This window comes from Coturnix japonica, chromosome 22 (assembly GCF_054131305.1).
Source record: "Coturnix japonica strain WE chromosome 22, WE-NBRP24, whole genome shotgun sequence".
NCBI classification, from domain to species: Eukaryota; Metazoa; Chordata; class Aves; order Galliformes; family Phasianidae; genus Coturnix; species Coturnix japonica.
In genome coordinates, this window is record NC_140684.1 from 9,237,835 (window position 1) to 9,251,622 (window position 13,788).

The 13,788-nt window shown below is 41.5% G+C and overlaps 1 protein-coding gene across 17 annotated transcripts in view; it reads left to right on the plus strand.

Annotated features, from left to right (window-relative positions):
* Positions 1–13,788, plus strand: part of AUTS2 (activator of transcription and developmental regulator AUTS2) — a 526,196-nt gene that overhangs the window by 201,573 nt on the left and 310,835 nt on the right. The window lies entirely within an intron of this gene.

Sequence of the window (13,788 nt, forward strand, 5' to 3'; positions counted from 1 at the left end):
GAGCTCGCTTACTTTAATGGAAATATCTTCTGTCTTGTAACAAAGTGTTTTTGCAAGGATTTGGTTAGAAGAATAACAGGGATGTGTTTATATGGAGGTAAGAGCTACAGCCAAGGCTCAAGGTACATGAGTGCCCAAAGCATGGCAGCTCCCTCCAGATAGGCAGTTTGGGGGCTCCTCAGTCAGAGACTCGTATTTGTCAAACAGAGTTTGTGAATTGCACCCAGGCACTGTTGCTGCAGAGATATCTGGCAAAAACCACTTGTGGTCTTTCCGTTGTTGTGTTTTCTCACTTTGAAAGTTCAAAACTTTCATTATTGAGCATTCAAATCAATGGTTAATGCTTAGATTTTGAGAGAGATACACCCTTAATGAATAAGAGTGGGACTCTGGATGTGCTGCGGTAGGGAAGCATGGAGTATTGCTATCATTCAATTTTTACATATACAGGTAAGTCAAATTTCTGCCTTTTAAGTAAGTTAGATGGCATTAGTCAGGCTTTCAGGCATCCAAAAGGACTTTGTGGAATTGGAAAGATGACCTCTGGGGTGCTTAGCAGTTGTTTCCATCCCATTTCAAGGAATTCTGAAGTTGAAGGAGTGAAACCCAAACGTGATGTGAGGCATGTGCTTGTATTTTCAGTCCTGTTCATCTGTGTGCATGTTTATGAGGAAACAAGACACAGTCATCATTTGGTGAGGGTTTTATGGCCTGTTTTCCTGTATCTGTTGTACTTACAGTTATTGCCGGGTTAAATTGCACAAGTTCTTACTTAATGTACCCTGCTACATGGACATCAGGTTCATCTGCCTTAACAGCCTATTTTTAGTGGACCATAACAGCAACCATAACCATTTCTTCTTCAAAGAATGAAGACGCATGAGCGCAGTTGTAATTACAGAATGGATCTTAATCTGGGGCGATATTGTGGGATATGAATCTATGGCACTTTCCAACTGGAAAAATCAATAAGTAAAACTTTGAGCGCCCTCAGCACGTCAGGTAATGGCAGACTGCAGGATTTAGCACCCACTCTTGCATCTCTTATAAAAGCTCTATTTGGAACTTGCCTGTCCTGCTGGAATTTCCCATTTAGCCCAAAATCGCAGCTGAGCAAAGGCCGACCATCTCAACTTGGAGTGGAATTTCCAGTTACACAGGCTGGTATTTCACAGGAAGGTAGTTTTGTATGCAAGTTCTGTGTTCTCTATAGCTGAAGGACTTCTAGGTTTCCATAATGCTGTGTTTAGTGAACAGTGCTGATTATATTCACCTTTAATATATTGTTATCCCAGTGCCCTTTTGCTGTACCTTTCAACCAGCACAAGCATCAGATCAACTTCAGGCTTTAATCCAGCTGCAGTGCTCAGCTCTCTGGGGGACATGATCTGCAGCAGCTTTATTCCTTCTCTCCTCCTTTACCCTCCGCTCCAAATATATCACATTAGGAAATGTGACCCCAATGATTTTTCTTATTGCTTTGTCACATTATTCCCATAGTAGAGGTTGAGGGAAAAACAGTGAGGTGATCTCACTTAGACAAGCCTCTGTTAGAAATCTGGTCTCCTCGAGTTCTGTGTAGTCAGGGAGGTAAGAAAGAAACCTCCACAAAGATATTATGGGCACTCAGGTTTGGCGCTGGCATCCTCTCCGGAATGATTCATCATTTCTGTATAGGGGACCAACCTACATATCAGGTGTCCAAGGGAATAGGTAACGTGAGTGTTTCAGTGCCATAACTAGACCCTGCAGTGTAACTTCAGCAGCAGCATTCACTGGTTGCTGGACCCAGCGGGGCTGTGAGCTGAGCGTGCTGAAGTGTGCTTGCTTTGAGTGCCATCATTGAGTCCTGTGTGACTGCGCGGTGCCGAAGGGTAAGGACATCTCGTCGTGTGAGGTTCTTCTGTGTAAGTGGCATCAATGGTGCTCTAGAGGGTAGACAGCACTGACTGGAGGGAGCGTTCTCCCTCTGAAAACAGAATGTGTTTTTCCAATGAGTGCTGGCTCCTCCTGAACCTGAATCCCAGCGCTGGGTGGGTAACGTTGCCTGCGGTGCTTGGTATTCTCAGAAGATTGTTGAAAACTGTTAGAAATCAGAGCAGGGAGTTCCAGGCACTTCAAAGTATTTCTTAATGAAACCTTGGCTAAAGCAATGTCTCAAAATAGCACGTAGAAGCAGTATGATATCTTAGAAAAGAATTTTTTTTCCCTTAAATCCCTTAGAATTTATTGGGTGGGCGTGAGCAGGAAGGTTGGCTCCAATAAAAAAGCTGGCTTTGTAATGAGTAGCAGGGGCCTAGTATAATTTAAGATATTCTTTACAGTTTATAAATATGGGCTCATAAAAAGCGTAGATATAAGGAAGCTGTGACTTTAAGTCATTAGAAGCCCAGTGGTTTGATAAAATAACAGGAAACAGACAATTTATTATGAGCAATCTCAGTAGCTCTGGATTATCTATAAAACTTTTATGGCCCTCCCTAAGTGGCAAGAGGCCATAAAACTTGCCTGAATGAGGGACTTGTTAATTTACTTGTTAAAGCAAATTAAAAATTTATAAGCGCTTTTAGGTAAATGAGATCTTCTCTCATTGCTGCCCTTGCGGGCTCAGGAGTCCTAGGAGGGAAGAAGTGGTTGCACTCAAACAGCACAGCAGAACAATAAAAGCTATTAAATTGGTTCAGTTTATTACTACAGAGCCAGGCAGCTGTTGCCATGGTTTGTTGTGGGATACTGGAGGTTGACAGCATGGCATTTCTGTGGCCTTAAAAGGAAGGTAATAACTCGACGTTTCAGCCACCCCAATGGCTCTTTCATGCCTCACTCTTTCCTCCAGCTTTCACATAGAGCTCCTAAAGTCAGATTTCAGCCTGTTGTAGACCCTCCTTCATTATTCCTCACTTTTGTTGGTGGTTTATGAACACCAAAAAAATATATGCAAACCTGCATGCAATCCTAATAACTGGGACACTCAGTGATAGGTTTCATTCCATTCCAGTGCTTTGCTGTAGATAGACACAGTGGTGAGGAAGAGTGGCCTGGCCAGGAGATCGGGGCTGTTGGGCATTTCTGAGTGATCTCTGAAAAGTGGCCAAAATGAATTCAAGTGTTTTTCCAGATCACTTCAATGACAGCTGCTTTGAGCAAATGCGCTCCAGCTGGAAGTACCGCAAGGAGTTACGCGTTGCCCTATCAACTCCAGCTTACAAAAACCCCATTACAAAGTAAAGTTTCTATTGAGATGTTTTAATATGTAGCTGCAGACGTGCTTTGTGTAGGGTTTTGAATGAGGAGAGATCTGAATCAAGCTGCTGAGAACTTAACAAAGCCTTTCCCAAGCCTTCCTTCCATAAGCAGCTTGTCTCTACCTGTAGCTATTTCTTTTGTTCAGGAAGTGTCTTTTACAGATCTAATATTATTTATATATTAAGTTAACTGCACTTATGGGAGGAGAAGAGTGATGTAGATACAAAGGGTTGATGTTGTGAACACTTCAGGTGATCACTTGAGATACATTTCAGGTTTCTTTAAGACTGATCTCCAAAAATAAGCCTGCCTGAGTAGTCAGTTTTCTAAACACAGAGCATGGTTTTTAATGCACTTTTAATGCTGAGACATTTAATCTGATACACATTTTATCCCAGTATGATTTATGTGATTATATCGTTCCTAGTGGTTATTGCAGGTTCTCACCTTCATAATGGGAAATAATAGTTGAGGGAAATGCGTGGAGTACACAGAGAACATCTAAAAGTTTGGCCATCAGGATAGACTGGAAAGAATTGAGGAAGTTTAGTTTTAAAAGAAGAAGATGGTACGAAGATACTCGTAACAGTGCTCATACACCAGGCAAAGTGGGGAAATCAGTTCTGTGTGTCCATGATAGATGGGATCTGAAGGATAACATTTTCCAAGCTCTTATTCACCCAGAGAGGTTTTAGAGGTCACCAGGTGTCTTTAGCTGCAGTTTGGGCTGGGTTGTCCATGTGGCATGAGTGATGTAAATGCAGTTTGGTCCTTTCTGTGCCCAGGGTGGTGGGCAGTGGGACCACTCGAGTCTTTCTCTCTTTGTTTTTCTTCAGTTTTATAGCGCTGAGTCTCTCTGGCTCTCACAAATTGCAGTAGGTAAGATGAGTACTCAAATACTTGAGGCAGTGCTGCCCCAAAGTCTTTATTTCCCATGTGGTTCCCCAGCGAGAGACAGATGTTTAGCAGGATGCTTTTCCTTTATGCTGCTAGACCAAACAAAAGCTTACAATCTCCAGGAATTCGAGTATAGCAATAGTAATATTCTGGCACTTCCATCACTCAATAGCTGTATTATAAATATTTCATGGAAAAACGGAATCATAAAAGTATTATTTTTGTAGCGTGCCAAGAGTAGATCCAGGCACTTGGAGCATAAAAAGTATGAAAGTCACATTTTAATATTGTGCTATCCTCACTAAGTACGGCGTTAGTCTGAAACTGTCTGACATAAAAATAAGGCAATGTCTCTGAGGTGTATTAATGGTGCTTGTATGGCTAATGGTTACATGGCAAACTCCCAGTACATTCATTTCAGCGGGCACATTTCTCTGAACCAGCTATGACTGGCTGGAAAGGTCTCTAGCAATCCCATATGGCCTCCCCAGGGACACCACTTCAGCCATGTTTCATTGAACCCAAAGTGGATATAAACTGAGCCAAAAAAGCTCACTGATTTTCAATGGGGGTCTATAAGGCACATCGGAAACTCGTAGCTCTAATCCTTGAAATTGAGCGTGATGACAGTGCTCCAAGTTGAATGATTAATCTTTCGTGTCCTTTCAGACCTCACTACTGTTCTGGTTCTAGGTTTGGAAAAACTGAATTGCAGATGGGGTTTGTGAACGTTCTAGGCCTTTCTAGATCTGGACCTTAACCTGTAAAAAATGCATTTCAACAAAGGCAACCTGGAGTATGGTAGGACTGGATGAGAACATGCAGTGTTTATGTAGATGGTCTGTTACTGAAGTATGTATGGAAATACATTGCTATCGCTAGATGTGCGTTGAGCCCAGCGTGTTATTTCTGGCATCAGTTAGAGAGGTGTGTTGAAACAAGGAACGTCCCATCGGTAGGACATCAGCAGGCAGAAGGCTCACATCCACATCCCTATTTTTCCTCACTTGAAGCACTGGCTGGGATCTGGGTCTCTCTTGTTCTGCAGAGTTCTATTACAGACATTTCTTGGCGCACCATGAAACTGTTCCTGAACTCCATGAAATGAATCCAAGAGACGGGGTCCGGCGGTTGACTCCTTCCCTAAACCTGTGTTTAGTCAAAGCTTTTTTCAATGTTTATTAGCTTAGGTTTGCAGTTCAGTGTTTACATAAACGACATGATTAAAAGCAAAACAGGAACCTGGACAGAATGTGGTTCCTGTTAAAATCATTGCGAGTTCCTCACTAGCTTAACCCTTTTGAAAACCAAAGATGTGTGTTGAGTTGCCTATGTATTTCTGCCTTATGAAAGGCAAGCAAGCTACTAGAGCTCATCAGGGAGGATGTCTGAATTTATTCCTTGGGGTGTTTATTGACAGGGTTCATTCTTACAGGAGCTGGGTGATAACAACAAATATCAAATAGCGTCATCCTTTTGCCATACCCTGGGTTGAAGAGAATGACTTGCATAGGTTAAATCATAACATGCCAAATTGGTGAAGACCTGCAGAAAATCCATCCGTAGTTCTAAGCTGTATATCTAATTAGGGAATGCATCAATTAGATATCTTGGTGTCTGTCTTAGAAAGGTGGTTTTTTTTAATAGCAACTAGTTTTTGCATGGGTCCAGCTTTGATGAAGGCTACTGTGTGTTCTTATCACAAATAAGCAAGGGAAATATAAATTAGAAGCTCATAAATATCAGATCTAGTTGCCTCTGAAGAACTTCTTTTTCAGTGCAGTTTGCGTGCGAAGGCTTTTGTTGCCCTCATAAAGCACGTTTGTTTTTGGCTGGGCTGTAAGTAATGTGTAAGCTGTAACATTTTAAGTAGAAGTCCTTTTTTATCTCAAGTAGATAAAAAGGAACATCGGATCCGTGAGGGGTTAATTCATATGCTCTGAATGAAAATGGAATTAGAAAACGAATTCCCTTCCAACATCTCTACTCAGTGCGCAGATCAAAGCCATCATAGGAGTAAATTTATGTCTGATAGTGTGGACGGTTTCAATGCACGCTGGCGAAATACCATGCTGATTGCTGATTGAAAACAGTTGTTAATTCTCTACTTCACTAAATTCAGAGTGGAAAAACTTTCCTTAATAAAGAACAGATTGAAGAGAACCAAGACCTTACTGTGTGGAAATTAATGGCAGATGCATATACTGGTAGTTAAAATGTTTCATTAGATGTTAATGTCTTGCTGTGTTTTTAATTGTTCAGAAATTAGCCTCTAGAATATTAAAACCATCTGTTTGTTATCATGATGAAACAGAATACTTAAATAGTTATTAATTTTGTGGGCTTTTTTTTTTTCCCTCTTTCCTTGCCTGCAAAACTTTGATCAGCTGAGATTTCGGTGGGTGCTGGATGTGCAAGTGAAGAACGATTTTAAAGCACCTTGGTGCCCCAAATCTCTGCTCTTGCTGCCTGCCACCCATATTTCTCATGCCTGCTTTATTTCACAAATTATTGTTCACCGAGGAGAAACTGACGTTTTTTAGTGCATAGATGGAGAGTGCTGATGCTTGCTGAGCCTGTGTAATGGTTGATTTAAGCTGTAATATGGTACGGTTTCACATGCTGATACTTAATTTTTAAGTCTTGTGGGTCATTTTAAAGCCCGAATATTTCAAAGCGTGGAAGGGGTTCCAAGTAGATCCATCAGTGCAGAGCTTTGTCTTCCTTCCTTTGCAGTTATTTGCAACTATTTTTCCTTCTTCTTAGGATGGAGCTTTTGGGAAGTTATGTTTTTATGAGGGAATTTTTCATTTTCCCTCTTCTGTTGTTGTTTTTCTTCGCTTTTATCATGTAGATGAGCAGTCAATGGGACTCTTATAGGTCATGCTTCAGTTAATGTATTTCAAATGTAACAGTAAAGATGCACGTATTGTTTTTTACTCCACTGAGATGAATTTGAGTGCTCAAGTGCTGCCTTGTGGGGAGGCCGGGACATGTATATTCTGTGCACAGCTCACCATTGTGAAGAGCACATTATAATACATTTTGTGATGATTGCTATACATGACTTAAGTGTGAAAATTTATTCAGCACATCTAAACATTACTTAAAGAGCCATTAACATATCTTTCCAAGTGATTTTTGACCTTTTCCTGAATAAGCACTTCAAAAATTATTAAATGCTAGGATGAGGATTAATTCAACTAACCATAATTTGATGGTAGTGTCCTGTATTATAGTTTTCTTCACTTACCTTAAAACAGTAATCGAGCTCCTCTTACTGAGTATATGACTATATTTTTAAGATGGGTGAGTTTAATATGATTTTAAAGACGTTACGTTACTTCTAGTCAGTGTAAGGTGAACACATGGTCTGGCACATAACTGTAGTGGTCAACCCAGTTCCTCAAATGGATTCAGCATCCCATAAAGTCAGTGGGAATGTTCCTCTTGCAGTAGCACTGGATCTTGCCATGGTTCCTTGCCTGCCCTGCCACCACTGGCTGCCAGAATGGTGTCCTGGAGAGCAAAGTTGCTTTGGGACTTGAACTGAGTCAGCCAACTAATCATATCCATCAAACACGAAACCACCTTTGGTCACTGTTGACAAGGGATGGGCTCCATAACGTACTATGAGATTTTCTTACATGTACCAATATGAAAACTCATGATTATTGGCAAAAAAAATTGTCCCAAGGTGAAGGCACAGCATTGCAGTATATTTTATGTTATTTCTCAAGATAACAAGAGAGAGAAGCAGAAAAAAGCCCCTAAAAATAATGAAAGCAAAGCTCCTACCCAAAACCAACCAACCAAAAACCATAAGAAACTGCTGCTGTTAAGAGTTGTAGGGCATTGTAGAACTTGTCTGTCCAGCTGCAGCTCTTGTGTCCATTGAACAAGGTTTTAAGTCAGCGACACCTAGGAGTGCAGCAAACTGCAGCCCCAAAAGCTGCAATATCTCACTTGGTTCAAACAGCTTCCCTCCAACGAAGGCACTGCACATAACATGAGAGTTCCTGGCAGTGGCAGCCTGCCATCTATCAGGAGCTAATCCAGATTTAAACAACTTAAACAACAGTTCCTCCCTTTGCTTTTCTCCTGAGTTATTTGTGATGACTGGCTTCCCTTCATCTCTAAACTCATCTCCACATCAATGACAGCTGCTAATGAATTCAGATGGTTCATTCCCTTCCCTTCTGTGCTTCTTCAAATAGATTTTCTTTGCCAGATACTTCAGCTCCCCTTTCCTGCTAACAAATTGATGCTGAGGTATATTATTATGACTTTTGCTTCCATCATTCAAGCAAGGGGAAAATACAATACGTAGAGACGTGAGTTATATGTCAAAAATGCTTTTACTCTTCTCCCTCCATTCCATCACATTATTAAATTATAGAGAAATGCTATCATAATAGCCTCTTGGCCAAGTCACAGAGAGCAGAGTTATGGTTCCCATGATAAATTGCAAAACGTTATTAAGTTTTGTTCTCTGGACTGAGAGTATTGGCATAAAAGGACATCAACCACAGTCATATTGGTCTTGATTGCTGCTTAATTGCTGCTTGTTTGTGTTAGAGATCATGTGGTTTGATTGATCTTGCCCTGCTTTTGTCATTATAGTTACAACTTCCTAGTTTTCTCCTTGTACAGAGACCACAGGATGACTTTTAAATCTTGAATAATTTATATGGCTGGCCAGTTAAACGGCTTAAAATAGCATTATATTTTTAAGCCAATAGCTCAACCTTCGAGTCATTATTTATGCAACCAAGTTATTAAATATTTATTCTGGGCTTATATCGAACTGTGAAATAACCGGGCTCTTTTTAAGTAAACAGCGGCAAACATCTTGAGGTCCACCCCCTGAATACTGATATTTCCTCCTTCAAATCATTTATTTACTTCTGCACCGTTAAATGGGAGTCAGCATAGTGGCCTACATTGGGGGGAAAAAAGGATGGCAATAGCTGTGACTTAATTCAGGTGAGTGTTGGCACTTCAGACATTCATGGAGCTGCTTCATATCCTTAAGTGCTCCCAGAGCATCTTGTCTCATCTTGCATCTCCTCTGTGCATGAGAAGTGACCATCCTATGGGCTTGCAAAGAGTGGAACCCGACAAAAAGCTTTCTTTGGTTTTACGTTTCCCTCTTTAAAACAGGCCAAGGCTGTAATTTGCAGAGAGCTGCAATGCTGTTGAACTTGTTGACCTGACCTGTTTGCTTTTTGCTCCGTCATGTGATTTGATTCATCTTTTTACATAGTTTGGTATTTCTTAAATAAGTTGCATGTGTCAGAGGCAGCCAGAGGCCAAGTGAAGTCTTTAGGGAGTTGGATGTCCATCCGCTGGGCTACATGAGATAGTATTTCTGTTTGCCTTTTGCCTCTGCTTTCCTATCTCACCTGCCTTTCATATGCAACAGAAACAGGAATTCCTCTGAGGTCTAGGGGTGAGGTTGGACTCTGCTGTGTGGACCTGTTCCCAATAGCTGGCAGTAACCTAACGAGAAAGATCTGAGAAGTGACCCTCAGGGTTGCCAAGAGAAAAAGGCTTTTCTCACCTACAGTGTTGGTGTAGGGCTGCCAATTGGTTCTCCATGTTTTTTGAAGGAGCCATCTTAAGGGCAACCACAATATAATAAGGGCAACCACTTGCAGGGGATACATGTACAGTGCCCCTGATATGGATGTCCTGTACCACGCAGAGTGGGCAGTAGAGCAGCTGTGCTCCAGAGGTTTGTTAGTGGTCCATAGGGACACTTCTCTGCATGCAAATCCAAGGTAGGTTACAAATGAGCTCAGTATGGGGGAAATAACTGAGAGGGAGAAATGGATTCCACCCTGATGGGCCCCAGCTTTGGTTACATCTGAGCACATCAGCTGGACCCTCCTTCTTTATCCTCCCCTTCTCATTCTGTGAGTCTGGGCTCTGGGAGTTGTGTGGGGAGATTGATTGGTACAATGGAGCGCTTTGCAAGGTGTAATTTTAAAGGCCGTATTTCTCACTGTGCAACCATCAAAATGCAAAGGGTCAGAAGAAGCCTATATTTTTTTGCAATTCAGCTTTTAAAGTGTGCTGAAATACGCTTCATTGGTTGCAATTGCCAACAGCTTGCTGTTTCATACCACTCCTAACAGGAGCTGGGGAACAGAGCAAGTCTGTTACACTTTATATATTGTATAATGTATGTATGATTCCGGGGTGTGATGAGTTTATGCCAAATTTATCTTTGATTTCTGTATAAACAGCATGGGAAAAAAAAAATGATGGGCTGAATTCTCTGTGTAACTTAGATAAAATAGAGCTACAGAGCTACTTCAGAGTACCTTCTATGTGCTATATATCTAAGGTTGCCCAAGCATATAATGAAGGAGAAGAGGATCTGGAAATAAAAGCCCGTTCTCTTTATCCCCCCACCCCCGCTTTGGCAAGGATGCTATTTATTCTTAGCCTCTGTTGCTTCTGCTGTTGCTACTGCGAGCAGAATGCAATCCCTTGGTGTTTCTGCAATAGCAGTGCTAGATAGCCAAATTGTCCTTAGGAGAAGAGGGGGTGTAGCTGCTTCTTTCAGAAGGGTCTCCTCCATTTGGGGCATTAAAGAATGAGTTCCTGTGCTGATATATTGAGTGAGTATGGTAGCAGAGCTAGGATCAGCTCAAAGGCAGCAGGAAATGCCCACCAGTGCTTCCGATGTGCTTATTCTGAAGTTCTGTATCACAGAGCTAATTGGGTAATTGTTTATAGTTACTTGTCCAAGTTCTATTAGAGTCCAATTTGTTGTAGGAAGACGTGTGTATTTATTCTTGCTATTCATGGGGAAAAAAAATCAGGAAAATAACGTTCTATTCTCAGTAGAGATGGCAAAGAAAGAAAGATAATGTCTTCACTCTGCTGCTCTCCTTGCCATTATCACACAACTATGCAGAATGAACTACCTTCATCTTCTGGGGAGGTCATCAGCTCAGGTGGTGGCACGTGGCCCCACTCCTTGGTGGCTGGCAGCTTCTCAGAGCCATGTGCATCAGTTGTTCTAAGATTAAATATCAAGACATGCACAGAGAGCCTCTCCAAATGTTTTATTGTATCTCTCCGGTAACAACATTTTTCTTCCCTGGTGTGAAAAATGTCTTTGTATTAATATTTTTCTGAGTCCTCGCTCGCTGTGAATTCTTTTTCCATATTTACTGCCTAAAGTTGCGCTCTGTAAATATTCTTCCTCCTCGTTATCTCACCTCTGCTTTGCTTTCCTTGCGCTGCTGCTTTGTTTAGCTATCCGGACAGCTGTTGTGATAGCGAGCAAAGCTTTGCTATAGAAGTGTGATGGAGCTCTTGCTCCAGAACTTCAGCTTTGAGTGAGATGTAAGTGCTGTATGACTTGGATTTGTCTGACTTGTGTCAGTAGCAAGATTTAAATGGAAGTATTTAAGCAGCAGCTGTTAATCATTATTTAAATCACAAGTAACAGGCCTGGATTTATGTGGTTAAATTTCTTCTTTTTCTTTCTATGCATTTCTCTTTTCATTTGTTTTAGTACAATCAGATTTGTTCTCAGTCGTTGAGAAAGTTTTTATTTGGTAATTAAAAATTGGGCTCTGCATGAAATCTGTTCTCCGACCAATGGAAGATGCTTTGAATATGGATGTTTGCTTGGGTAGGAGGGGAGCTGCCCTTGTATTGTGTATAACACACTTCTGCTGTGGGTTTGGGATGGGGCTGTACCTGTTGAGACTTCTGTAGTCAGGAAACGTTGCTAATGCAGGAGTTACGGCTCTGTTCACCAGCTGATCTGAGCTCAAGAATATATTCTTCTAGGTAGAAGCTGGATCAGACAAGTTTTGGACTATCTTGCCCTTGCAAAAGCTGTATAAATAAGGAATGACAGGCAGAACTGAAAGCTTAATTCCCCTCCCTGCAGTAGGGTTATGCCATCCCTTGGAGAGCAGGTGTCCTCTTCCTCCAGGGCTCTGGTAAAGGCTTAGTTTGCTGGCAGCACTGTAATATGGAGATGTGTTAGTATTCATAACTTTAAAGTATAATGTAGTGAAATAATCCTTTAATTCCATATGGTGTGGAAGCTCAGGCGCCTCAAAACCATACCATAGCTCGGATTTACTGCTGCCAAATGGTGTATGGGGTTTTAAATTAAAATATATTATAAGGAAAAAAAGCTGAGAACAGCCACATTAGGGTGTTTTTGACACGATATGTAAGCTCTGTGAAAAAGGCTTTTGCTGAATTCTCAGTAGGTTTATTTATTTTGCTTTTTGTTATGTGCTAACCAGGCACTGCTACTACGGAATTATCCTAAAGTGGCTTAGGGATCCAGCAAAGCAAACTGTGGTCTCAGGAGGATGATGCTCCCTGTAGTTTGGGGGCTCAACTGCCATTTTATTCTCCCTTATGCCTCTTAACGTGATCGACTGCCACTGTCCTTCATTCTTTTCCTTTCTGAGGCATAAAGCAGCAGAGAGCTGTGGTGTTGCAGGTTATCCTTAACTGTTTTATGGCTTACATCCCACATCCCTTCCTCATTTCCTAGAAATATGCAACTACTGTAGTAACTACAGCACTGTGGTACCCACCACTTGCTGAGCAGCCTGTTCCAGTGCAGCTCCATCCTTTCTGAGAAGAAATGTTTCCTAATATCCAACCTGAACCTCTCGTGGTGCCGTTTAATGCTGTGACCTCTCACTTTTTCTCTAGTTGACTTTTTTTCTAGTTGACTTCCAATGTTGTCCAACAAAACTTTAAAGACAATTCAAACCAATAGGTTGTATAGTAGGAGAAAAGCTTTCCAGAAATATGGTAGGATGATGCTGAGAATCCCCACCAATGCATGGCAAAGATGGGGAGATGTGGGTGCCTGCTGGGATGCCCAGTGCTATGAAAAGCTTTCAAATCTGAACTTGGACTAACTGAGTTTTGCCTGCTCTATACAGTGCACTTCGTTCCTACAGCGTTTCAGACTTGGATACCTTGGATATATTCCCTTAATGCTTGCGAGATGTTTTCAGAAGAACAACACCTGCTGGGTCTCTTTCCCCCCCTTCCACCTTTCTTCCTCATTACAATAACAGTTTTTCCATCGTTGAGCAGCTGTTGACAAAAGACTGAGTCAGGGAAACTTGATCCGTTTTCCTCCGGGTGGTTAAATTGTAAACCTGGGGCCGTATAATTACAGCACATTGAGGTCCCAGATAAAATCTGGGAGTTATATATGGAGCATTAGACTTCTTGAATTCGTTATCCGCTGCACCGCCTCCAAAAAATATTACCTAAATCTATCAGATCTGTCTGATAAACCGTTCCATTTGAAATAAAAGTGTTTTTACTCGAGGTTTTCTGGCTGAGCTGTGGAATATTTTGTTTGCTTATTAAATTGTAAATGTTGGACGAATAGCTCAAGTCCTTATGTGAGCTGAGGGTCCACCTGTGCATTTGGTGTGCATTTTCCTTTGTTTCTTTGCAGTTGTGCTCATGCATTGCAACTCAGTTGTTCGCCTGAACCCAGGCCATTCTATGGCTCTTTATTTTATGAACACTGAGGTCAGCCAAGAAGTTTTTATGGTACAAGGCAATGTTGTTAGGAATAAGTGCAGCAAAGGCTGTTCCTTCCCCCTGGGAGATTCCCATTGCTCTGAG